Source organism: Leucoraja erinacea, chromosome 24, assembly GCF_028641065.1.
Source record: "Leucoraja erinacea ecotype New England chromosome 24, Leri_hhj_1, whole genome shotgun sequence".
Taxonomy (NCBI): domain Eukaryota; kingdom Metazoa; phylum Chordata; class Chondrichthyes; order Rajiformes; family Rajidae; genus Leucoraja; species Leucoraja erinaceus.
Genome location: NC_073400.1, coordinates 13,395,703 through 13,421,871, shown reverse-complemented (window position 1 = coordinate 13,421,871; position 26,169 = coordinate 13,395,703). Strand labels below are relative to the sequence as shown.

The following is a 26,169-nucleotide window of genomic DNA, read 5'->3' as shown; positions in this document are numbered from 1 at the left end:
AGATGTTCTAAATTATCTCAATGAACAGAAACTTTCACACCCTGTAACAAGCACGATTAGTTTTACTTCTATCTTGTTCCGTCCTGCAGGTTTCGTCGCATTCAGTTAGCATTCAGTTTCAGTTCCACTGCACATTATAATTTCACCAACAAAATCAAAAAGAAAATAATTTTAAATTGTGCAGAAGAAAAGAGTTAAAAATAACATTTTACTTTCAGTGGTAGCCCAGAAATAAACATGGATGTTTTGGCCGGGTGTTAGTAGTATTAATTTATATTTACCAAAATGTAATGTTGCTATTGATTCTACATTCAGAGAAGAGTGACATATTTTTTATATTGGGCACTTTCTATAGGGCAGTTTTACCATTTGCCAAATTTACTCAGAACGCACATGCAAAAGAGAGGATATCATGTGATGTGGCCCCTGATATACAAAGGCCTAAACAGTGGAGGTTTATGTTTAGGTTTGGGTCTATTATTGTCACATTTACTGAGGTAGAATGAAAAGCTTTAAGTTGCATGCTATCCAAACAGATCAGATATACTGTACATTAATACAATCAAGCCAAACTCAAATACAATAGATATAGCGAAGTGTAAGATACAAAGTGCAGAATATAGTTCTCAGCCTTGTAGTGCATCAACTCCATAGACAAAATCCAATGTCCACAATGGGGAGAGGTGAATCAGACAATACCCCAGCTTATCGAAAGGCCATTCCGAAACATGATTACAGAGGGGAAGAAGGTGTTCCTGAGTCTGGTGGTGCGCGCTTTCAAGCTTCTGTACCTTCTGCTGGAGGGGCGTGGGGAGAAGGAATGACGGGGGTGAGACAAGTCTTTGATTATGTTGGCTGCTTTTCCTAGGCAGCACAAATCGTAAGTGGGGCTAATGCTGGGTAGTCTGGTCTGTGCAACTTCATGCATGGGTAAAAGATCGTTTTTGTTGGTCCATGGCTAATATGATGGCATATATGCATTTAGCAGCCCACATTGTACTTGGAAAACAGGACTTTAGATATAGGAACAGAATTGAACTGAGTAGCAATATTTTGTTAAATGTATAATTTTCACGTCTCCTCTGTAAATTTGGTTTCAGTTTGTAGGAAGTTGATGAGAAAGTGGATCACTTAGAACTAGTTTGAATGGGTGATTAATGGTTGGCGTGGACTTGGTGGGCTAACGGGCCTGTTACCATGCTGAATCTCTAAACTAAACTAATCTAATCTGAACAAAGTCTGAAGAAGGGTCTTGACCTGAAATGTCATCATTTCCATCTATCCAGAGGTGCTGCCTGTCCCGCTGAGTAACTCCAGCATTACCCATGCATGAAGTGCTGGAGAAACTCAGCGGGTGCAGCAGCATCTATGGAGCGAAGGAAATAGGCAACGTTTCGGGCCGAAACCCTTCGCTCCATAAATGCTGCTGCACCCGCTGAGTTTCTCCAGCACTTGTGTCTACCTGTAAAAAAAGATTACGGTGCATTGTGTGGTGAAATGCTGAATACCTAACATCAATATTCAATTAACGGATGCTTAAAGTTCTGTTAAACGTGTATGCCTCTTCAAAGTTTGACGCTGATGTCTGCAAGATGGATGTGGAACCCAGAAAAGACGGTAGAGTGGTTTGCAAAGGTAGATGTTGAGAGGGTGATTCCTCTCAATGGAAAATCTAAAACTAGGCAGCAGAATTTCAACAAAAGACTTTACCCATATTCAATGGAAGAAGCGGGTGGCCACAGTAGTGAAGTGGTAGAGTTGCTGCCTTACAGCCCTTGCAGCGCCGGAGACCCGGGTTCGATCCCGACTATGAGTACTGTCTGTACGGAGTTTGTACGTTCTCCCTGTGACCACATGGGTTTCTGTTGAAATCTTCGGTTTCCTCCCACACTCCAAAGACATACAGATATGTAGGTTAATTGGCTTGGTGTATGTCCCTAGTGCGTGTAGGATAGTGTTACTGTGCGGGGATCGCTGGTCAGTGTGGACTTGGTGGGCTGAAGGACCTGTTTCCGCACTGTATCTCTAAACTAAATTACTCTATTTTTTGCCAAAGATCTTGAATCTCATATTCTTGATTGCAATGAGCAATAGAGTTGATGTCATTGAATATCTCAAAGGCCAAGATAGACCTATGTTTGTTGACACAAGGAACTGCAGATGACTGAATTCTTGATCAATGTACCTCTAGTATGTAGGGAGTGGTTGTGAAGGTGGGATAACATAGAACTTGTATGAGTGGGTGATCAATGGATGGCATGGACTCCATGGGCCGAAGGGCCTGTTTGCATGTTGTATTACTAAACTCAACTCAACTAAACTCAATAAACTCAACTCAACTCAATTCAATTCAATTCAACTAAACTAAACTCAACTAAACAAAAAAAGTAACTAAACTAAACTGAATTAGGTCTACCTTAATTAAATAATTAAGAGTCTAAAGAAGGGTTCCGACCCAAAACATCACCCATCCTTTTCCCCCGGAAATGCTGCCTGACCTGCTGAGTTACTCCAGCATCTTATATCTATCTTCAGTATAAACCAGTATCTGTAGTTGCTTCCTATACATAAGGTTTATCTGTGTATGTCACAGCTTACCTGAAGAACAGGTTGTTGCCAAATGCCCTCAGTTTGCCTGCCAATTCAATGGAAAAAAACCCCCATTAATTCCCTCTTATTACCCAGCTTTTAATATAGTGGCCATCAGTCAAAATAATTAATGAAGCTCTCAAGAAGCAAGTATTCCGGAAATAGTCAAAACTCAGCGTGAAGCACCATGGCTAATTTCTCACTGCACATCACCATGGGGTATTCACCTGCAATGTCTTTGATGAAGATTAAGAACATTCTTGGACCATGTTCAATTAGATTCAGCTTCCTCAGTTGAATAGAAGCAGTAGAATCAAAAACGTTGCTGTGACACTAATCAAGAAGGAATGCAATTTCAACCCATACAAGCACGTTCTTGTACTTGGCCCCCCCAGCAAGTTCAGTCCATACAAGTGGGAGGTATGAACCTCAGTAGAGATTTGAGAAACCAAGACATATTTGGTTGAAATTGGTGATAGGCTACAAATTATTCATGCAAATCCAATTATATCTGCTACAGATGAATTAGCCTGGTGGGTAAACCACTCCGTTGTAAGGATGAGTCTGAGCACCATTCAGTGCAGACATCTGGAACTAAAGTACAAATCTGAGCAAAGACCAACATTTGTAAGGAATCAAGCACTAGTTCAAAGACCCACAAGGATGCATGGTGGCGCGGCGGTTGAGATGCTTACAGCGTCAGAGACCTGGGTTGATCCTGATCACTGGTGCTGTCTGTATGGAATTTTACGTTCTCCCTGTGATCGCGTGAGTTTTCTCCGAGGTGTTCGGTTTCCTCCCACACTCCAAAGACGTACAGGCTCGAGGTGTCAAATCTCATGGACCTTGTTTTTAATAAATTAAAGCATTTGAGATTGAATCAAATAGATCACATAAAGAAAAAGTAAAACCGGCAGCCTATTATACATAATAGAACGACTCGGAAAAAGTGATGAGAAAATTATTAAACAAAGGACAGATAGGTCAGGTAGATAACTGTTAGACTGTATTAAAACTGGGCAGAGAGGCTAAAACTGTAGCATGAAACAGAAATTTCTTGCATCAAGAATGGTGCTGCAGTGTAGGGCTGCTCCTTACAACGCCAGTCCCGGGTTCAATCCTGACTACGGGTGCACGTTCTCCCCATGATCTGCGTGGGTTTTCTCCAGGATCTCTGGTTTCCTCCCACACTCCAAAGGCGTACAGGTTTGTAGGTTAATTGCCTTGGTAAAATTGTAAATTGTTCCTAGTGTGAGTAGGATAGTGCTAGTGTGCAGAGATCACTGGTCAGCGCGGGCACGGGGGTTGAAGGGCCTGTTTTCCGCACCGTATCTCTAAACTGAGCTAAACTAAACTGGTATTAATACAAGCATCTTTAATATGATAATGCAGGCGCAAGAACAGCCGATGCTGGAATCTTGAGCAAAACATAGTGCTGGAGTAACTCAATGGATAAGGCAGCATCTATGGAGGGAATAAACAGGCATTGTGTTTGAAACAAGACTCTTCCTCAGAGTTGATAGCCAATATTTCAGGTTGGGATTCGTCTTCAGACTAAAGAAGAGTTCTGACTCCAAGCATAACCCATCCATTCCTTCCGCAGATGCTGCCTAACACTCAGAGTTATTCCACCACTTGTGTTTCACTATTTAATATGACTTTTGATTTGATATTTTAATTAGTTTGATAAAAAGATATGATTATTTGGAGAGCTTAGTTTAGTTTAGTTTAATTTAGAGATACAGCGCTGAAACAGGCCCTTCAGCCCACCAAGTCCATGCTGACCAATGATCCCCGTACGCTAACACTATCTTACACACTTGGGACAATTTACAATTTTTACCGAAGCCAATTAATCTACAAACCTGGAGTCATTGGAGTGTGGGAGGATACAGGAGCACCCAGAGAAAAGCCAAGCAGTCACGGGGAGATTGTACAAATGCCTTATAGACAGCACCCGAGTTTAGGATCAAACCCGGGTCTCAGTTGCTGTTTAAGGCAGCAATTCTACCACTTCACCACCATGCCGTCCTAAGCTAAAAAATAAATTGATGCTTTGTTTTCTAAATCACATTTAACATTCTATAATCACCTTTATCGTCCCCTTATATATGACATTTTCAGCTTAAAACATGCTTTCTTTTTGACAGATTCAAGTTTTCTGTGGTTATGGTTGGTTTCAGGAAGTTAAATGCAGAATGAGGAAGTCACTCTCATGGCCATGGCCGTTACTTTCAGTTCGACAAGGTTTTAAAGGAATCTGATCAGCCACGACTGCACTGTATGAGATGGTTCATGCAACTTACAGGTATGTAGATGATATCTCAGAGACGAGTGCCTTTCACCTACAAATAAAAGTTGATACTGTGATTACAAGTTTTGGAGGAGGAAGTCAGGAAATTAAAAAATACAGTAAACAATAGCTTTGTGTTCTCACTGCTGTCAAAATGTGAAATATCTTTGGATTTACAATGAGGGCCGCAGGTTAATTATAATTCTCTGTAGCAAGGAGATGTTTGGCAGATTGGAAGGAAGCGGAGGTGAAGTGATTGTGTGGGTGTGGGAATGAGGTTAAAAAGAAAGAAATTGATACCTTGTCAAGGAGCTTATACCAAAAAAAGATATAATTTCACCAGGCAATAGCAACTCTCTCACTCTCACTGAATTGCTCAGTAAATATGATAGTTACACAGACTTTTGTGTCTAATGGAGACACAAAGAGACTGCAGATGCTGGGATCTGGACCCAAAAACAAACTAGTGGAGGAACTTAGCAGACCAAGCAGCATCTGTGGAAACAAATGACTATTTATTTTACTCCACAAATGTTGCTCAACCTGTTACTTGATTTTTTCTTTAGTTTAGTTGAGTTTATTGTCACGTGTACCGAGTTACAGTGAAAATGTTTTGTTGCATGCCAACCAGTCAGTGGAAAAACAATACATGATTACAATCGAGCCATCCACAGTGTACAGATACATGATAAAGGAAATAACGTAAATAACGTTCAGTGCAAGATAAAGTCTACTGATGTCCGATTAAAGATAGTCTGAGGGTCTCCAGTGAGGTAGATAGTAGCTCAGGACTGCTCTTTAGTTATTGGTAGGATGGTTTAGTTGCCTGATAACAGCTGGGAAGAAACTGTCCCTAATTATAGAGGTGTGCGTTTTCACACTTCTGTGCCTCTAACCTGATAGGAGAGGGGAGAAGAGGGAGTGGGTGGGGTGAGACTCCTCCTTGTTTATGCTGGTGGCCTTGCTGGAGATGTGTGAGGTGGAGATTGAATCAATGCAAGGGAGGTTGGTTTGTGGGATGGACTGAACTGTGTCCACAATTATCCACAATTTCTTGTTGCCCACTTTCGAGTTGAATGTTTGTTCCAAGTGTTGCTGATATTTCCTTAGAAGATTTTATAAATAATTGTACTGAAGCAATCTCAGGCAAATGGGTCACCAATCCCCAGCTTTCTGTCTGAAAACAGGAAAATAGTTTGTTCCCTTTGTTGAGATTTGATACTCTGCACTTTGCAGCTCTGTTCTATCACCTCAGGTGCTACTTAAAGTGCCTCAGTTAAATTTCAGGGAGCTATTTCAGGCACAGTAGCACAGTAGTAGATTTGCTGCCTTACAGCACCTGCAGCACCAGAGACCTGGGTTCGATCCTGACTTTGGGTGCGGTCTCTACCATGTTCGTACGTTCTCCCTGTGGCCACTTGGGCTTTCCCCAGGTGCTCCGGTTTCCTCCCAAATTCCAAAGACGTACAGGTTTGTATCTCTTGCTTCTTAAAGGTTGTCTCCATTCCTTCTCCCCACCCCATCTCCCCCTTCTCTCCCCTTCACCCCCCTTCTCCCCCCTCTTTGAAAGGACTTAAGTGACCCTTCCCTTACACTGTGCTTTCACCGTCTTAATTACAGCGCCAACCTTCCTGTTCATCGTGGTGTGTGGAATTTCACTCAGACAGCGCTTCTCCCGCCTGCTCTGCACCCTGCCTGCATAACGGGCTGGTGAAGGAAGCGATGTGTGTATGTGTGCATGTGTTCCATTCTGACAGTCACCATTCCAGTCGCCGTTCCAGTGGCCGGCAGTCCTGAAAAATCGCCTAAGTGGGACAGCCCCGTTAGTGTATAGGATGCGAAACTGGGATAACATAGGACTAGTGTACTGGTGATCATTGGTCGGCATGGTCTCTGTGGGCCAAAGGGCCTGTTTCCATTCTGTAATGAAACAAAACAAAATGAAACAAAACTATACTATACTAAACTAAACTAAACTAAATATACCATATGTCTGTAAAGAACAACGAGTAGCAGGTGATAAACATCTCAACGTTCTATTTGCTTGATAGCCAACATCTCAGACAACTTTGTGTTGTCGAAGCAAAATACTCTTGATTCATATCATGAGTTGACACCTGATTATAGTCGAGATGATTTGCTAGTTTCAGTCAATGTGTTAGCTGTTCTCATTCTCCATTTATTTGGCACATTTGGACTCCTGTGGGCCTCAGTTTATTTACAATGGGCACGGGGGAATAGCGGTAGAATTGCTGCCTGACAGCGCTTGCAGTGCCGGAGACCCGGGTTCAATCCCAACTCCGGTTGCTGTCTATACAGAGTTTGTACGTTCTCCTCTTGACCTGCGTGGGTTTTCTCCGAGATCTTCGATTTCCTCCCACATTCCAAAGACATACAGGTTTTGTAGATTAATTGGCTTGATAAATGTAAAATTTGTCCCTGGTGAGTGTAGGATTGTGTTAATGTGCAGGGATTGCTTTTTGGCGCGGAAGGGCCTGTTTCCACGCTGCATCTCTAAACTAAACTAAACTATGTCAAATTTTATTAGATAGAAGACAGCTGCTTGGCTTAGATTGCAAATCAGTAAATCAGGAAAGCTAAAATATGACCACAACAACCAAAATCAGTTTGATTTACTTTCTCCTGGTATTCTTTGGACATGACACTGACTGGCTGTACACTCAGATCACAGAATCCAAAGAGTTTTATTGAGACCTTTCATGTCTTAACAATGCTCCAAAGAGCTTAAAAGCAATTGCTTTTGTAAAAAGATAATACATGCACAAATAGATTGGCCAAAAGGTCTTGTGGGAAGAGAACTGACGCATAATAATTGGTGACAAAAAGCAACAAAATAAATAATCGGATACTGGGTGAGGATCTGTTTAAGTCCCATTTTTTCCCAGGAGTCCTGTATAATTTCAGAAAGGTGTATTTAATCTTAAAGCAATCCTTTAGTCACTTTAGAGATACAGCGCGGAAACAGGCCCTTCAGCCCACCGAGTCCACGCCAACCAGTGATCACCCCGTACACTAATCTATACACACTAGGGACACATTTTTTTACACTCACCGAAGCCAATTAACCTACAAGCCTGCACGTCTTTGGAGTGTAGGAGGAAGCTGGAGCACCTAGAGAAAACTCACACGGTCACAGGAGAACATACAAACTCCATACAGATAGTACCCGTAGTTAGGATTGAACTTGGGTCTCTGGCACTGTAAGCCAGCAACCACTGTTCCGTCCCTAGGTCCTCTTGCAATATTGGTTAACATCCTACTTATCTTCCTTATTGCTTGCTGTGTCAATATCTTTGAATGGTTTTACCATTTAAAAAATACATAGTTTTTCTGTCTATTCATCCAAAGTGGATTTTCCACATTTCTCCGCATTATACTGGGAAAATCGTTAGATGAAGCATGGTGAGAAAAAGTGCAGTTGGTTAAATATACTTCATTTTAGTCCACTGTTTGGTCAATTCTCCACCCTAGCACCATTTGAGCTCTCTGTCTTTTGCCTCTTAAACTGATGTATCGAACCACAAAGTGAGAGGGACAAAACTTAAAGATGATGTGCTGGGCATGTTTTTTTCACACAAGGAGTGGTGGTACCTGAAACACTGCCAAGGGGGGTAGTGAAGGCAGATCCAATAGTAGTGTTTATGATGCTTTTAACTGGGCACATGGGTATGCAGAGATTGGAGGGATTTTCATTGTATGCTGGCAGATGAGATTAGCTTGTAAAATACAGATCCAAAAAGCTGGAGTAACTCAGCGGGTCAGACAGCATCTCTGGAGAAAAGGGATGTTTCGGGTCGAGACCCTTCTTCAAACTGAGTCTGCGGATAGGGAAATGAGAGATATGGTTAGTGATGTAGAGAGAAATGGAATAAATGAATGAAAGATATGCTGAAAAGTAACGATGATAAAGGAAACAGGCCATTGTTAGCTGTGTGCAAGGTAAAAATGAGTACAATGAGACTCAACAAGACGACTTTGAAGGTGGTACAACTTGGGTGGCGGAAGGATGGGGAGAGAGGGGATACTAGGGTTATGAAGTTAGATAAACCAATGGTCATACCACTGGGTTGTAAGCTGCCCAAGCGAAATATGAGACGCTGTTCCTCCCGTTTGCGTTTGGCTTCCCTCTGGCATCATGTTCGGCACAGACATTGTGAGCTGAATGGCCTGTTCCTGTGCTGTACTGTTCTTTGTAAGCTCCAGGAAGAGTGCCTTATCTTCTGATTGTGTATGTTACAGTCCTTAATATTGAATTTCATGATTTCAGATAACCTGCTTTTCTAGTTTATTTCAGAACTGGTCAGTTTTGATCAACCTGTATCATTAATTCTATTTTTATGTAAACCAGCATTTGCAGTTCCTGTGTATCGTTCAATTTCTCTTGGTCATCTTTCCCTTGTAGATATTCCCCTTGTTCACCCTGCCCCTCTGTCATCTCTACATCTTCAACCATCTTTGCTTTCTGTGTTTTTTTCTCCTCACCAGATACTGTGCAACAGTAGAGGGTGCTCTGCGCTGTAGGATTTCTCCAGAATAGTGCTGGTTCTATTTAGCTTTGGAAAAAAAATACTAAATGTGGGGTGTGTGAAAAAATGTGAAGACACAGAAAATCTCTCCACAGGAGAGATTAATAAGAAATTCTCCTGTATTCACACTTTCAAGGACAAAATAATGATATTGTTGTCATCCACTATTAATTCTGCAAATCAGTATTTTTGGTTTCTGGAGAGCATTCATGAGACTTTTACTTTGAACTTTAGAGATATAGCACAGAAACAAGCTGACCAGCGATCACCTCGTACACTAGCACTATCATATACACTAGGGACAACCTACAATTTTGATGAAGCCAATTAACCTATAAAGTTGCATGTCTTTGGAGTGTGGGAGGAAACCAGAACACCCGGAGGAAACTCATATGGTCACAAGGAAAAAGTAAAAACTCAGTACAGACAGCACGCGTAGTTAGGATCAAACCCGGGTTTAGCACCCATTGTCAGGATCGAACCCGGGTCTTTGACGCCGTTAGGCAGCAACTCCACCGTTGCGCCACTGTGCCGTGCACAGTGCCCATCTGTGAGTGTCCTTCTGTGGTTGTCTTATTTTATTGAAAGGAATTGACATTTGATTATTGCTCATAGAAACAGTGCCTATTCCGTGCGTGTTTAGGGATCAGTTACGGTAGTCAGGGGAGTGGTAAGTTCCTCCGGTCTGAGGTGGGAAATCTGGGAGCAATCATGTGTACCTGACGATGATGTCTGAATGAGGTAAGTCCAGTTGCAGCTCCTCTCAGACCACATGGATCAGTTGGTGCAGCAGTGGAGGAGTATGCAGGGGGCAAGGAGGGTTATAGATAATAGTTTCAGGGATACACAGATAATAGATACATGGGTGACCATCAAGAGAGGCAGGCAGGCAGGGAGTAGTGTATGTCTCTCCTGTGGCTGTCTCCCTCTCAAACAAGTGTACCATTTTAGATACTATTGCGAGGCAGATAGCCTCTCAGGGGCACATAGATGCACCTGCAAGAATAGTGGCAGCGAGTGTAGTTCCTTACAACAGCAGGATAGGGCTAAGACTCAGTGATAGAGGCTTTTAGGCAGTCACGTGAATATGCAGGGAATAGACAAATATGGATCACGTGCAGGCAGTTTGAGTTTGAGTTTAGTTTGTCGGCATGGTGGCACAGCAGTAGAGTTGTTGCCTTACAGTGCCTGAGACCTGACCGGGTGCTGTCTCTACGGAGTTTGTACATTCTTCATGTGACCTGTGTGGGTTTTCTCCGGGAGCTCCAGTTACCTCCCACACTTCAAGGTTTGTAGGTTAATTGGTTTGGTAAAATTGTAAAAATTGTTCCTCTTTTGTGTCGGATGGTGCTGGTGTGCAGGGATCGCTGATCAGTGTGGAATCGATGGGCCAAAGGGCCTGTTTCTGCGCTATATCTCTAAAACTAAAACAAAAAAATAGCTTATAGTCACATGTACCAAGGTACAGTTAAAAACGTTTGGTGCATGCTCGCCAGTCAGCGGAAAGACGAAAGATGATTACAATCGAGAAGGGATTAGTTTAATTTGGTATCATGTTCGATCCAGACATTATGGTTCGATAGGCTTGTTGCTATGTGGTGCCGTGCTATACTCTATGTTCTTAACTGATTGTGGTTGAATTTATCTTTGATCAGATTTTGAGTGGGTGGTGGAAAGTGTGCTCATAGACAGTTCCTGCTTTTCTTTGGAGTAGATGTTGAGAATTGTTATCACTTTAAAAAATGCTCATAGAGCCAGGAGCAAAAGTGGCACTTCATCTGCCCCAAGGTAAACATTTTTAAGTGATTATTCATGAGTGAGTCATATAAAATTTAAGGCCATCGAGGTATCAGCACAGCACAGGCCTCTGTGTGAAAAGTTGTCCCTCAGTTTTGTATTAAATTTGCCCCTCTCACCTTAAACTTATGTCCTCTGGTTTTTGATTCCCCCTACCTTGGGTAAAACACTCTGTGAATTCACCTTATCTATTCCCCACATGATTTTCTACCTCTATAAGATCAGCAGTCAACCTCCTTTGTACAAAGTCCTAGCCTGCCCAACCTCTCCTGATAGCTCAGCCCCTCAAGTCCTGGCAACATCCTCGTAAATCTTCCCTGCAGTCTCTCCATCTTAATGACCTGTTAAGTTACTGTTTTCATCCACTTTAACCTCAAATTGATTTTGTTTTTTTGTCTGATATAGGACATGAATAATCTGTTGATTAAAAGTTTCTTCCTGTTGGATAAGGTGCCCAGGCAACTATTTTGGAAACCCTAACCAAATGGTACCAGAAATAAATTGGGAAAAACAAACATTTAATTACAATTCGAGGGCCTCCACAGCTAGCTTTGCCAAGAAGAGGGAATATGGGAACCATGCCATCTTTTCTGAATGCAAATACATGGGTGACCCTTGGAATTGAAATTAAAAACAGAAAATACTTGAGGTGACAAAGTGGTGCAGCGGTAGAGTTACTGCCTTACAGCGCCAGAGACCAGGGTTCAATCCTGAGTACAGATTCTGTCTGTACAGAGTTTGTATGTTCTCCCTGTGTGGGTTTCCTCCAGGTGCTCCGGTTTCCTCCCACATCCTAAAGACATGCAGGTTTGTAGGTTAAATGGTTTCTGTAAACATTGTCCCTGATGTGCAGGATATAACTAGTGCACGGGTGATTGCTGGTCAGTGCAGACTCAATGGGCTGAAGGGCCTGTTTGTACGTGATATCTCTGCACTAAACTAATGTACTCAGGCATCGACATACAATGACAGCCTGTTTTTTTTCTCCATAGAGGCTGCCTGGTATGTTGAGTATCTTCACCATTTCTTGTTTTTATTCGGTAATCTGCAGAACTTTTCTTTTAAGAATCGAGAAGATGTTCAGCGTGAACCACATGCTGTTTAAAAATAAAATATGATTTACTTAAAACTGCATGGACTGGGCAGCACAACATAAGCCCTTTGGTCCAACTGGGGCTTGCTTACAATTATGTGTCATGTGATTATCCTCCCACTGTTTTATCTAACTCCATCTACACACCAACTACTTCCTCCTCTCTGTTTATTTCATGTCCACTGAAATTGATCAGTGCTACTTGCCTTACGTGAACTTGTGGACCCAAGGAATCAAGCACCATCCATAATGAACCAACAAGTCCAGAAATCACTGCCCACTTTATTAAATTATTGAAGTTTAATTATTTTGTATAATTAGCCACTTCGCAAATGACAAAGACACACGTCGCTTGTGGCAGGGATTTCATACCATCACTGACTACAAGCCCCCCCTACAACCCCCCCCCCCCCCACTGCGGATATGCCAAAACGACCCCTCTCTACCAGATGAACTGAACGAGTTCTACGCACGGTTTGAGGTTAAAAACAGCACCCAGACACGTGCACTAATGCCATCTCCCAGTGACCAGTCGCTCAGGCTGTCCACAGCCGGAGTTAAAAAGGCCTTTGCCAGCATCAATCCACGCAAAGCTGCAGGGCCGGACAACATTCCTTGATGCGTTTTAAGAGACTGCGCCGAGCAACTGAAAGATGGCTTCACAAATATTTTTAACATCTCACTCAGCCAGGCAGTAGTGCCCAACTGTCTTAAGAGTGTCACCATCGTCCCTGTCCCGAAGAAACCAAACCCAGCCTGCCATAATGACTTTCGACCAGTGGCTCTAACACCGATAGTAATGAAGTGTTTTGAGCGACTGGTCACTGGTATGCAGCATATGCAGCATATCAAAAATAGTCTACCTGCCGACCTAGACCCACTGCAGTTCGCCTACAGAGCCAACCGATCCACAGAGGACGCAGTCTGAACAACACTGAACCTCGTACTGTCACACCTTGATCGGAAAAATACTTATGCCAGGATCCTCTTCATAGACTTCAGCTCTGCCTTTAACACTATCATTCCGCAGCAGCTGGTGGAGAAGTTGGAGCTATTGGGGGTTGATGCTGGCACATGTAACTGGGTCCTGAACTTTCTATTGCAACGGCAGCAGACAGTCAGGGTGGGCAGTAGGACATCAAAACCCATAGCCGTGAGCACTGGATCGCCCCAAGGCTGTGTCCTAAGCCCCCTGCTGTTTAGTCTGCTGACACACGACTGTACTGCCAGACTCAATAACAACTTCATCAACAAGTTCGCTGATGACACAACAGTGGTGGGTCTCATCAGTGACAATGATGAATCGGCGTACAGGACGTAGGTGGAGCTGCTCACAGGATGGTGCAAATCCCACAACCTCATTCTCAACGTGGGAAAAACTAAGGAGATGGTGGTTGACTTCAGGAGGGTGGGAAAACAACACCATACATCTCTGCACATCGATGGAGCTGATGTGGAAAGTGTCAGCAGCGTGAAGTTCCTAGGACTCCACCTGTCAGGTGACCTGACGTCCACGACCAACACCACAGCACTGGTCAAGAGAGCCCAGCAGCGACTACACCCTCTCCGAAGACTACGTAAAGCAGGCCTCCCCACTACACACCTACGAACATTTTATAGGGGGACAATCGAGAGCACATTAACCTACGGCATCACTTCCTGGTTCGGGAGCTGCAAGGCGTACGAACGGCACCAACTAGACAGGATTGTGAAGACCGCCAGCAGGATTATTGGTGCTCCACTCCCTTTCCTGCTGGACATATACAGGAAGAGATGTATCAGCAGAGCCATCTCCATCATCAAAGACCCCTACCACCCATCGCATCACATATTCTCCATCCTGCCATCTGGGAAGAGGTACAGGAGCATTAGGTGCAAAACCAGCAGGATGCTCCTCAGCTTCTTCCCGCAGGCTATAAGACTGATACACGGACTTAGCCCCCTGCCAAAGTATCGCGCACCAACCACCAACCTGGACACACTGCAGCAGAGCCACTGTCGTGCCGCTGCCGATCGGAATGCCTGTTGATGTTTAGTAGAGAGTAGAGTGTTTAATTTGTTCATGATATATGTATTTTTATTTCTATTTATTTTTTACTGCACACTGAATGGACACTGGTTGAGCAACTTTTTTTGTTTCCTCTGGGTATGTGAGTACTCAGGAAAATGACAATAAAGATATACTGATACTAATACTAATACTAATGCGTCTTTGACTGCTATTATAACTAGTAGAAACAAAGAACTGCAGATGCTGGTTTATGCCAAAGATAGACACAAAGTGCTTAATGGGTCAGGTAACATCTCTGGATAAAAAGCAAAGATGACTCAAGTCTGAAGAAGGATCCTGATCCTGATCTGAAACGTCACCCATTCTTTTTCTCCAGAGATGCTGACTGGCCCGCTGCGGACAACCCACTTGCCTCTATCAGAGAGTCATACACCATGGAAACAGGCCCTTCAGCCCAACTTGACCACACCGACCAACATGCCCATCTTCACTAGTCCCACCTGCTTGCATTTGACCCATATCCCTCTAATCCTGTCCTGTCCATGAACCTGTCTAAATGTTTCTTAAACACTGCGATCCCTCAACTACCTCCTCCAGCAGCTCGTTCCTTACACCCACCACCCTTTGTGTGAAAAAGTTTCCCCTGAGATTCCTTTTAAATCTTTCCCTCCTCACCTTAAACATAAGTCCTCTGGTTCTCGATCCCTTAACTCAGGGCAAGAGACACTGTGCATCTACCCAATCTATTCCTCTCATGATTTTATACCTCTGTGGGATCACCCCTCATCCTCCAGCATTCCAAGGAATAGAATCCTGGTCTGCTCAACCTCTCCCTGCAGCTCAGGCCCTCGAGACCCGGAAACATCCTCGAAATCTTCTCCGCATCCTTTCCGTGGCACCACCTCTATGTTTGAATACGTTTTCAAACTCACTAAGGGAAAGTTATAACTAAGTTTCCAGGTAAATTATCACATCACGTGCCTTGAGAATTTAACAGTTATCGGTTTCCTTTCACAGGCGGTGTAAGTATATCAGATTTTATTCCAACGGATGTAATATAGTGAGGCTTTTTAGTAAATAATAATCACATTTTTATATATTTTACAAAAAGATTTGGAAATATGTTCAAGAAAATTTAGTTTCCTACCAAGAAATTAGTAACGTTCATGCAAGTTCTATAAATACCCATTCAATTCTAACACTGTTTGTATATGGGCTCATTGTTTACAGGAATTGAGCACTTTTTTCTTTGGATCAGTGTCATAGAGTCATAAAGTCTTACAACTTGGAAAGCGGCCCGGCCCTTTGGCCCAACTTGTCCACACTGTTGAACTTATAACAGATCAGAATTACATTACTGCCATGAACAATTACATTTGCATTAAAAAATGTGGGTGGTTCATTGAGATGTAAATAAACAATGAACTCAGGCTCAGAAAGATCTGTGGCTTTTGTTTGTTCAACATGCATCATTGTGGCGGTGTTAAATGTTGGCCCTTGATAATTAATTGCTGAATTGTACAGAGATGAGCGCAAACCATTCCACAGATTGAACTAACAGGAACCAAACGCACGATGCAAAACAACTTTCAAAGAGAAACAAAGAACTGCACATGATGGTTTATATAAAGGTTCATGGTGGTGGCGCCTGGTGGCTACGGCTCGCCTCCAATCTGTCTGTCCTTTTCCTTTTTCTTTGTCTTGCGCGGAGTATGTTTTTGGTTTATTTTTAGTTGTGTAAATGTGGTGGGGGGGGGGAACTATTTTATCTCTTCCTTGACCTTTTCCTTGTCGTGTCTCCGTTTTGCTTGGGCCTAACATCATGGAGCTGGCGGCCTCCAACTGGAATCAACCCGAGGGCTCCAGTCGTAGTGCCTGCAGACTTACCATCACGAAGCTGCAACTGCGACCCGACTTCGGAGCTTCGGAGGCTTCGGCCACAGGCCCTGTGGACGGTAAAATCGGGAGCTCGCAGGTCCCTGGTAGGAGACCGATTTTCGGGAGCTCCCGCAACGGCAACTTCACCCGCCCCGAATTGTGGGGTTTGAATCGGCCCGTCACAGGGCCTTACATCGCCTGGCGCGGCTTAATTAGCCGCGGGACTTACCATCGCCCGCCGGTGGCTTTAACATCAAGAGCCTCAATCACCTCGACGCAGAAGTTTGACTGCCTGGCCGCGGGAGAAGAACAGAGAAGAGATAAGACTTTTGCCTTCCATCACAGTGAGGAGGTGTTTGGAGATTCACTGTGATGGATGTCTGTGTGGAACTGTGTTAATTGTGTGGGTTTTTCTTTGCTGTATTGACTGCAGGGAACAAAATTTCACTCAAACCTTTGTTAGTTTGAATGACAATAAAGGCATTCTAATTCTAATACCAGAGATGGACACATAGTGCTGAAGTAACTCAACAGGACAGGTAGCGTCTCTGGAGAAAAAGGATGGGTGACATTTCGGTTCAGGTAAATGAAACGTTTGAAGAAGGGTCTCGGCCTGAAACGTCACCCATTCTTTCTCTTCAGAGATGCTGCCTGTTACTCCAGCATTTTGTGTTTATCTTCGGTGAAAACCAGCATCTGCAGTTCCTTCCTTCACAATACTTTTGATGAACTTAGTTCAGAGAATGTATCTGAGTTAGGCAATTTAGAAAGGATAGCTTAATCTGACTTTTCACCCCATTCAGGTTTTGGTCACCATTTTCCGGGCAAAAGTCCCACTAATTAGTGCAAGCCTCGTTTCATTTCACAATGCCATATTGTGTGCTCTGCGTAGGCGATTGCAAGTTCTTGATGATACCAAGTGGAAAAGTTTAATCATATGCCTGTGTAGGCTTCCAAAGGCGTGGACTCAAATGCAAAAAAATCATGAAGAAATGAACAACATAACAAAACGTGACCTAAATGTTAGCTAAATTTAACTGAATAAAAATAATTACTGGAGGAATTCAGCGGGTCAGTCAACATCTGTGGGGGGAACTGGTCAGACGGTGTTTCAGGTCAGGAGCCTTCCTCAGACTGAGGACCGAGCACTCTCTGACCTGAATCATCTGTCTATTTCCCCCACAGATGCTGCCTGACCCATTGAGTTCCTCCAGCAGTTTGCTTATTGTTTGCTCGAGATTCTAGCATCTGCAGTCTCCTGTGCCTTCAAATTTCACTCTGCTCCGGATCTTGCCTTCGTTCCTGCCTTCTTCCCATACCCCTTGATTCTGCTAGTCCTAAGAGCTCTATCTAACTATGTTTTGAATGCATCCAATGAATCGGCCTCAGTCTTTCCAATCTTTCCTCGTATGACGGGACTTAACCTTGTGAACCTACGCTGCACTGCCTCAATAGCAAGAATGTCCGACCTCAAATTAGGAGACCAAAACTGCACACAATACTCCAGGTGTGGCCCCTGCACAACTGCAGAAGGGCCTCTTTGCTCCGATGCTCAAATCCGCTCGTTATGAAGGCCAACATGGCATCAGCTTTCTTCACTGCCTGTTGTACCTGCATGCTCACTTTCAGTGACTAATGTACAAACACACCCAGGTCTCATTGTACTTCCGCTTTTCCTATTCTGACATCATTCAGATAATAATCTGCCTTCCCGTTCTTGCCTCCAAAGTGGATAACCTCACATTTATCCACATTATACTGCATCTGCCATGCATCTGCCCATTCACCCAACCTGTCCAAGATACTCTGCATCTTCATAGCATCCACTTCACAGTTCACACTGTCACCCAGCTTTGAGTCATCTGCAAATTTGCTAATGTTACTTTTAATTCCTTCATCTAAATCATCAATGTATATTATAAATAGCTGCGGTCCCAGCACCGAGCTTTGCGGCACCCCACTAGTCACTGCCTGCCATTCTGAAAGAGACCCGATAATCCCTACTCTTTGTTTCCCGTCTGCCAACCATTTTTCTATCCATGTCAATACTCTACCCCCAATACCATGTGCCCTAATTTTCCCCACTAATCTCCTGTGATCTCTAAAAGTTCCCCAATCCTCCGGCTTCCCGCGCATCTTTGCTATGTTATACGTCTTCTCTTTTATTTTTATACTGTCATTGACTTCCCTTGTCAGCCACGGTCGCCTCTTACTCCCCTTAGAATCTTTCTTACTCTGGAATCAAATGATCCTGCATCACCTGGATTATTCTCAGAAACACCTGCCATTGCTGTTCCTCCGTCATCCCCACTAGGGTCCATTTCCAGTCAACTTGGCCAGCTCCTCCCTCATACCAACATAGTCCCCTTTGTTCTACTACAATACCGACACTTCTGATTTTATCTTCTCCCCCTCAATTTGCAGATTAAAACTTATCATATTATGGTCACTACCTCCTAATGGTTCATTTACCTTGAGTTCCCTTATCAAATCCGGTACATTATACAACACAAAATCCAGAATTGCCTTCTCCCTGGTAGGCTCCAGTCGTTGTGGCTATCCCTCAAGGTCGAGGATGATGGTCTACGTTCCATTGTAATATGTGCTGCTCACAGAACGAAGACTTCTGTGCGTGTGTTTGTTTAACGTGTACTTGATGTTGCACTCCAAGAAGCACACGGTCCTTCACAAATCAATCAACTAATTCCAATGACAAGGGAATCAACACAATTGCAGCTGATAGATCTGTTGCAGCCTTTATCCGTTGAGCCGTTGAGTTCAAGATAACCTTGTCCGCCTGGCCCGCCGTTGAGGTGTTGTAGGTTGGATCGTTCTTAGTCGGGATCCTCATCCTCGACCTTACTGCCATGGGTGGCCCTACCAGAAGCTGGTGCTTCCGACGGCATCACTCTCGGAACCATGGGGTCATGCCAGTCTCTTCACCACGACAAGGTAAATGATCCGAAGAGGTAGGCTCCAGTACAAGCTGCTCTAAGAATCCATCTCGGAGGCACTCTACAAACTCCCTTTCTTGAGGTCCAGTACCAACCTGATTTTCCCATTCTACCTGCATTTTTTCGCCTTCCATCACAGTGAGGAATGTGGAGGAGCCACTGTGGTGGATGTTTATGTTTAAATGTATTTTGTGTGGCTTGTTGCTTTTTATTGGTATGACTGTATGGCAAATCAAATTACTCGTATGTTGCAAAACATACTTGGCTAATAAAGTATGTATGATTATGATGTTGAAACCTCCCATAACCACCGTAGCTTTGTTAACTTTGTTACGTGCTAATTTTAACACCTGATACAACTTGCACCCTATCTCCATGCTACTGTTTGGGGGCCTGTTGATAGCTCCCATTAGGATATTTTTACCCTTACAATGTCTCAGTTCTATCCACAATGACTCTACATCTTCTGATTCAATGTTACCCTCACAAGAGACTGAATTTCATTCCGTATCAACAGAGCCACTCCACCCCCTCTGGACCACATGTCTGGACCAATAACCAAGCAGGAGAACAAAACAATATTACTTGACCAGGAATGTGGAAGAAAGTTGAAGAAAATAATTGCAGGAGTAAGTCACCTGAATGCCCTGCCATTCAGAAATCATGGTCAATCTGCCTGAAGTCTCTACTCCTAATCTGCATCAACACGCCTATTTCTAAACTCCTTGTAATAAAATGCAGTGACATTTGTCTTCCTAACTAGTTGCCGCACCTGCCTGCTAATTGGTGATTCATACACAAATGCCCCTTGGTTCAACTATATTCCTAGATTCAACGAAATTCAGTTGAAATGCAATATCTCTCCATTTAGATAACTGTCTGCCTTTTGATTCCTTTTTACCAAAATGTACCATCTCACACTTTCCTACACTAAGCTCCATTTTCCAAGTTTTCACCGGCTTATTCAACTGACCTTTTGCTGAATTCATTGCTCATGCCTCCTACCCATTTTTTCTATCATTGGCCAAATTGAATACTTAGATACTTGCCCTCATCTCCCTTCTCCTAATAATTAATCTAGATAGCAAATAACTGAAGACCAAGAACGGATCCATAAACATGGCCTCATTTATGACACTGCCTTTCGTGATGTAAAAACTGCCTCATATGTTGTTGTAATTAGTGTAAATTAACTGAATCTTGCTCAAAGAACATTAAGATAATTGTGATATACAACATGTATGCATGAGCATACATGTCTATGCATGACCATTTGTGCATATTCCATTCTTTTGATTTGACTTGACATTCATTGGGTTACTTGAGCTTCTTGCATTTTGTGAGAGGAATACACAGTTGAGATGGAAAGAGTGATCAAACATGATTGAATGGTAGAGTAGATTTGATGGGCCGAATGCCCTAATTCTGCTCCAAGAACTTATGAACTTATCAAAACTAGTCACTGATAATTAATATTAACTTGTTACATGCTTCCAACTTGATAAAAATATTCATTTATTTCAACTCTTTTTTTCTATGGGAGTAGTTTAGCTCCATATGGGGCAAGCTTAGATGAAGCATCTTGGCTAGCAAGGATGACTTGGGCAAAGGACCTGTTCCTGTGCTGTATGACTCTATGACTTCCTATGACTCTTTTATGTGATAACCAGTTTTCAATCCAATTCATCACACTTCCCCAACTACCATGAGCTCCAACGTGGTAAACAAACTTTTTATGTGGCACTTTGTCAAGGGCCTAAAATGACTTGGCTTCTCTCTGAGCTTCAAGGCTTCACACTAACTTCTGTGACATGTGTTTATCATCTGTGTAAAGTCAAGACCACTCAGCAGATAGGGTGATTCTGATTAGCTGTCAGCGTATTATTTCAGTTTAGTTTATTTATGTTTATTGTCACGTGTACTGAGGTACAGGGAAAAGCGTGTGTTGTGTACTAAACAATGAATGGAAAGACAATCCATGACTATAATCAAGCTATTCACAGTGCACAGTTGTATGATAAGGGCCCAAGGTAAAGCAAGTAAAGTCCAATCAAAGATAGTCCGTTAGTTCAGCACTGCTCTCTGGTTGCGGAAGGATGGCTCAGTTGCCTGTTAACAGCTGGGAAGAAACTGTCCCTGAATTTGAAGGTGTGATTTTCACACTTATATACCTTTTGCCTGATGGGGGAGGGGAGGCCAGGGTGCGACTTATCCTGATTAAGATGCTGGCCTTGCCAAGGCAGTGTGAGGCATAAATGGAGACAATGGAACAAAAAGATGGAAATGAACCAGATTCCCACCAAAACGGATCCTTATTTAATAAGGAATTTTGGCATTGATTTGGAGAGTATGTTGTAAGAGAAACAAGATTGTAGCCACTGTTTAATATTGAACATTTGCCCATTTAAGTCAGAAATAATGCAATTTTCTTTCAGTGTGTTGTAAATATTTGGGACTTCCTTTCTCAATGGGCATGATGGAAAAGTCTGATAGCTTCGGTTTCCTCCCACATCCCAAAGATGTACAGGTTTCCAGGTTAATTCTAGGTTCATTGACCAAATGGTTGGGGAAACAAGTGACTTAATTGGTAGATTTAAACCAATAAGCATTGATTATAGATATTGCATAATTATAGATATTGTGTTCCATTGCAGGAGGAATAAATCAACTAATTCCATAATCAACTAATCAATTATGGGCAACTTTCTCATTAGTTCACTTCGAGCCTTGATGCAATTAGTTCACATTTGATCATGACTTTTCAAATTTCATTGCAGAAGAGTGTTTGCTGTGAGGATGTTTTCCTCAACAGAACATATTTAGCATTAACACAATCGAAAAGACCATGCGAGATTAATTTTCTCAAACCAAAATCAAGATAGAAAGCAAATGGATTTAAATTAAGTACGTTTTAAATTACTGGAATATTTGTTAATGAAGGATGCGAGGGTCGGAGCTATAGGGAGAGGTTGAGCAGGCTGGGACTCTATTCCTTGGAGCGCAGGAGGATGAGGGATGATCTTATAGAGGTCTATAAAAACATGAGAGGAATAGATCAAGTAGGTGGAGAGAGTCTCTTGCCCAGAGTAGGGGAATTGAGAACCAGAGGACATAGGTTTAAGGTGAAGGGGAAAATATTTAATTGGAATCTGAGGGGTAACTTTTTCACACAAAGGGAGTTGGGTGTATGGAACGAGCTGTCAGAGGAGGTAGTTGAGGCAGGGACTATTGTAATGTTTAAGAAATAATTAGACAGCTACATGGATTGGACAGTATTAGAGGGAGATGGGCCAAATGCAGGGAGGTGGGAATAGTGTAGATGGGACATGTTGGCCAGTGTGGGCAAGTTGGACCGAAGGGCCTGTTTCCACACTGTATGGCTCAATGACTCTGTGACTCTGTGAAGAATGCATTAAGCCAAATAGCTCAAACTCTACTGACCAGATTCAGATCATTTCAAGTGTATTTCGAGGAAATTGGGCCAAATAGCAGTCTGTCACATTCAGGGACAGTCCAGTTTCCAATGTCTTTGGCAAGCTATGGATGGGAACAGTTCTTTAATCTCACAACTTGTCTTTGAAAGATTGGTTTGGCCTCACTGTGACAATACACACCATACACAGTTCTGCATTCTGTAAGGGGTTGGAATGTTGATGAATTCTCACCCTGCACCACAATGTATTGTAAAACTAGCAAGGTCATGGGAATCTGGTGTATGATTCATTCACCCTAACCCTAACCCAGACTCCCAGGCCCATCACAACATTTAGTCATACCGTGACTTATATAACCATTATATTTACATTCTTTGCTCCAGTCATTTACTCTTTCCCTCTTTGTAGAAGAAAACTATAACTGTGGCTCCAAAATAAGGCCCCAACTCAGCTAGGCAACAATCCAGGCTAACATCGCTTGTTCTATAGGTGTGGCATGTGCTGAAAATTGAATGAACCATCCCGTCCTGCAATGCAGGATTGCAATGTTTCATATATTTTATTTTGCATATTTTAATACTAAATTCAAATTCAGGGCTACACACTGACAGCATACTGGTGCAGCTGGTAGAGCTCCCTCACAGTGCCAGTGACCCAAGTTCGATCCTGACCTCTGGTGCTGTCTGTGTGGAGTTTACACATTGTTCTTGGGTTTCCTCCGGGTGCTCTGGTTTCTTCCCACATCCCAATGATGTGTGAAGTTGTAGCTTAATTGGCCTCTGTAAAATCACCCCCAGTGTGTAGGTAGTGGAGGTGCAAATCGAATCAGTTGTAAGGAATGCAAATGCAATGCTAGCATTTTATTTTGAGAGGACTAGAATATAAATACAGGGATGTAATGCTGAGGCTTTATAAGGCACTGGACAGACTGCATTGGGCCCAGCTTAATACTGACTCTTTCCCTAACATGAATCAGAGAACAGTAGTGTCAAGGCCCTGAGAAGCAGTCAGCACTTTAGTTAGTGCTTGCCAAAAAAACGAAAAAAAAACAAGAAGTCCTCTTCTTCAGTTAGTTTAACAAGCTTTTTCAGTATTGCAGGATTTACTGTTCTTAACTTCATCACAGTCATGATCATACCAAGTTAAATCCCAGCAATTACATCTGATCGGCACTGAATCTTCACAATCCCAAGGCCATTTTTCCACAATGGATCAAACTTGTTTGCTCAGTAGCAGCAAAACAAAACTTTGCAAAAAGTTTTTTGATTCAAATTATTAACAGCGCGATTAAACACTTCCATTCTGTCAGTGGAACGGATGGAAGGGTTCCTACACTCTCAAACGAGGCAGAGAGTTGATGGGAAAACAACAAAGTTCATTTAGGTCAACTGTACTTATAAAACAAAATGAGAAATACTATGTAACATTCACTTCCTCAATCCCAACAATATGAAACTTTATTGAAGTATTGGCTGATATGATGCGAGGTTCGACTCTGCGATCCATATATTTACCCTCAAAACAATATTGCAAATTAATGGTTCAATGGTTCAATGCTTTTTTATTGTCACAGCACAATGACATTCTTTTGCACAACCCACAAATGCACAGTGCCCATATTTTGGCGCCGTTGACAAAGAAAAGTCCACAGTCCGGTCCACATGCCGGATGTATTGGAGTGCCCTTCTGCCATTGTCATTCTGCCATTCAGTACTTTTTCAACTATGTGTAGGCTAAATAGTACCACAAAAAATATGAATAATATTATAAAGTATTAACATCTATGTCAAAACAATATTGCAAAACTATAAGAGGAACAGGCTCTGTGTATGTCTGTGTCTGCGGATATGTGTGTGTGCATATGCGTGTGTGTGTGTGTGCATATGTGTGTGTGTGTGTGCATGTGTGTGTGTGTGTGTGTGTGTGTGTGTGTGTGTGTGTGTGTGTGTGTGTGTGTGTGTGTGTGTGTGTGTGTGTGTGTGTGTGTGTGTGTGTGGGTGTTGTGTGTGTGTGTGTGTGTGTGTGTGTGTGTGTGTGTGTGTGTGTGTGTGTGTGTGTGTGTGTGTGTGTGTGTGTGTGTGTGTGTGTGTGTGTGTGTGTGTGTGTGTGTGTGTGTGTGCGCGTGTGTGTGTGTGTGTGTGTTTGTTTAACTCCTCCAATAAATCTTTAAAGTTAAATTATTTGGCACAGATTCATCAGGCATTCAAAACATTCAAATGTTTTCAAAAGGACTTATTAGGACGTATTGACAATTCTCATTTTTGTTTTTGTGCATTTTAAATGCGACCTTTGGTCTCAACCTTTCAGCTTGCAAGTGAAGTCGATGATGAAAGTGCGTGGGCCGTGTGTAGGTGGTGCGGGAGGAAGCAGCGCTGAACTGCTCTGCTGATAAGCTGCTTCCTGAGCACTCAGGAAAATGCTGCCTTCTACATGACAGGCAAGGATTACCACACAGTGTTAGAGAGAGGGTGCAAAAAATTAAACACAAAGCTTCAAACTGAACATTTTAACTTTTACTTCAGATTGGCAATAAGCGTAAAAGCAAATTGAAAACAGAATGGACAAGAAACATTGCTGCGCCTTCAATGGGTTTAAACTTGATAAGTAGCAGTTCAACTGGTTTTCAAAGTCCAATTTGGCTCCTCCTGTCAGTTTGAAGTATGTTGACGGAATTGTGAAACTACTTAACATACATGTCTACTCCTGCCCTTTTTCTAACTCATTCTACTTTGTTCCCTGCACTTTTAGAAACAAACTTCTTGGATATAGTTTGAGTAACAATCATTTGTTGCTGTGGTGGTGTACAGTGGTGCTGCTTGCATTTTCTAATGTATTTCAGTTGTTGGTAAGTCACTTTTTTAGATATTTTCTGTTACTGTTTGACTAAAGATAAGTCAGAAAGATGGATTTTTCAGAATGTGTCTTCCACTCTGCTTTGAACGAATGGTAGGAATAGAATCAAATACGTTATGACTTAGATACGCAAGATGACTTAAAATTAACGGTGTTTATTTTAAATACGAATATAAAGATGCAAAGCAGCAGAGTCAGTGGATGAAAGATATTCATTTGATTATTTAAACTGTAGTGAGATAACAGCTCTTATATTCATGTTAAACTCATAGATAGTGAATATTAAAATCTGAAAGAATAAAAGATTAATTAAATGCACAAATAAATTAAGCCTGCCTGAAGCCTTACAGACTTGTGAAGGGATGTTACATGGATGAGATATTCTCTCCATTTAACTTGACATTACTTTAACAAAAGACTACATTTAAAAGAAAGCACGTAATGCATCGTAATGTATTTACCATGACCACATTCAAAAGTAAAATGTCAGAACTAATGTGTGATAAAACACCACACAATCTCATTCGGGAGTTAAATTAAATCTAATATCAATATAAATAGAACAATTTAATTGTGTCCATTCATACTGATAAATCTTTATAAATTGTCTAATTGGAACTAAGTTATGATGAACTCATCAATGGCTCTCACAATAACTTACTCTCACAGTTTAGGAAGTTGTAGAACTCTAGATTATATACTGTAACAATAAGCTAATAG

The 26,169-nt window shown here is 42.3% G+C and overlaps 1 protein-coding gene across 3 annotated transcripts in view; it reads left to right on the top strand.

Annotated features, from left to right (window-relative positions):
• The first annotated feature begins 4,784 nt into the window (after positions 1–4,784).
• Positions 4,785–26,169, top strand: part of LOC129708658 (receptor-type tyrosine-protein phosphatase R-like) — a 68,707-nt gene continuing 47,322 nt past the window's right edge. Inside the window, exons 1-2 of one of the 3 annotated variants that reach the window (XM_055654552.1) lie at positions 4,785–4,897; positions 25,345–25,441. The gene's annotated coding sequence lies outside the window, so the exon portion shown is untranslated. The other 2 variants (XM_055654553.1, XM_055654551.1) reach the window with 2 other exon arrangements.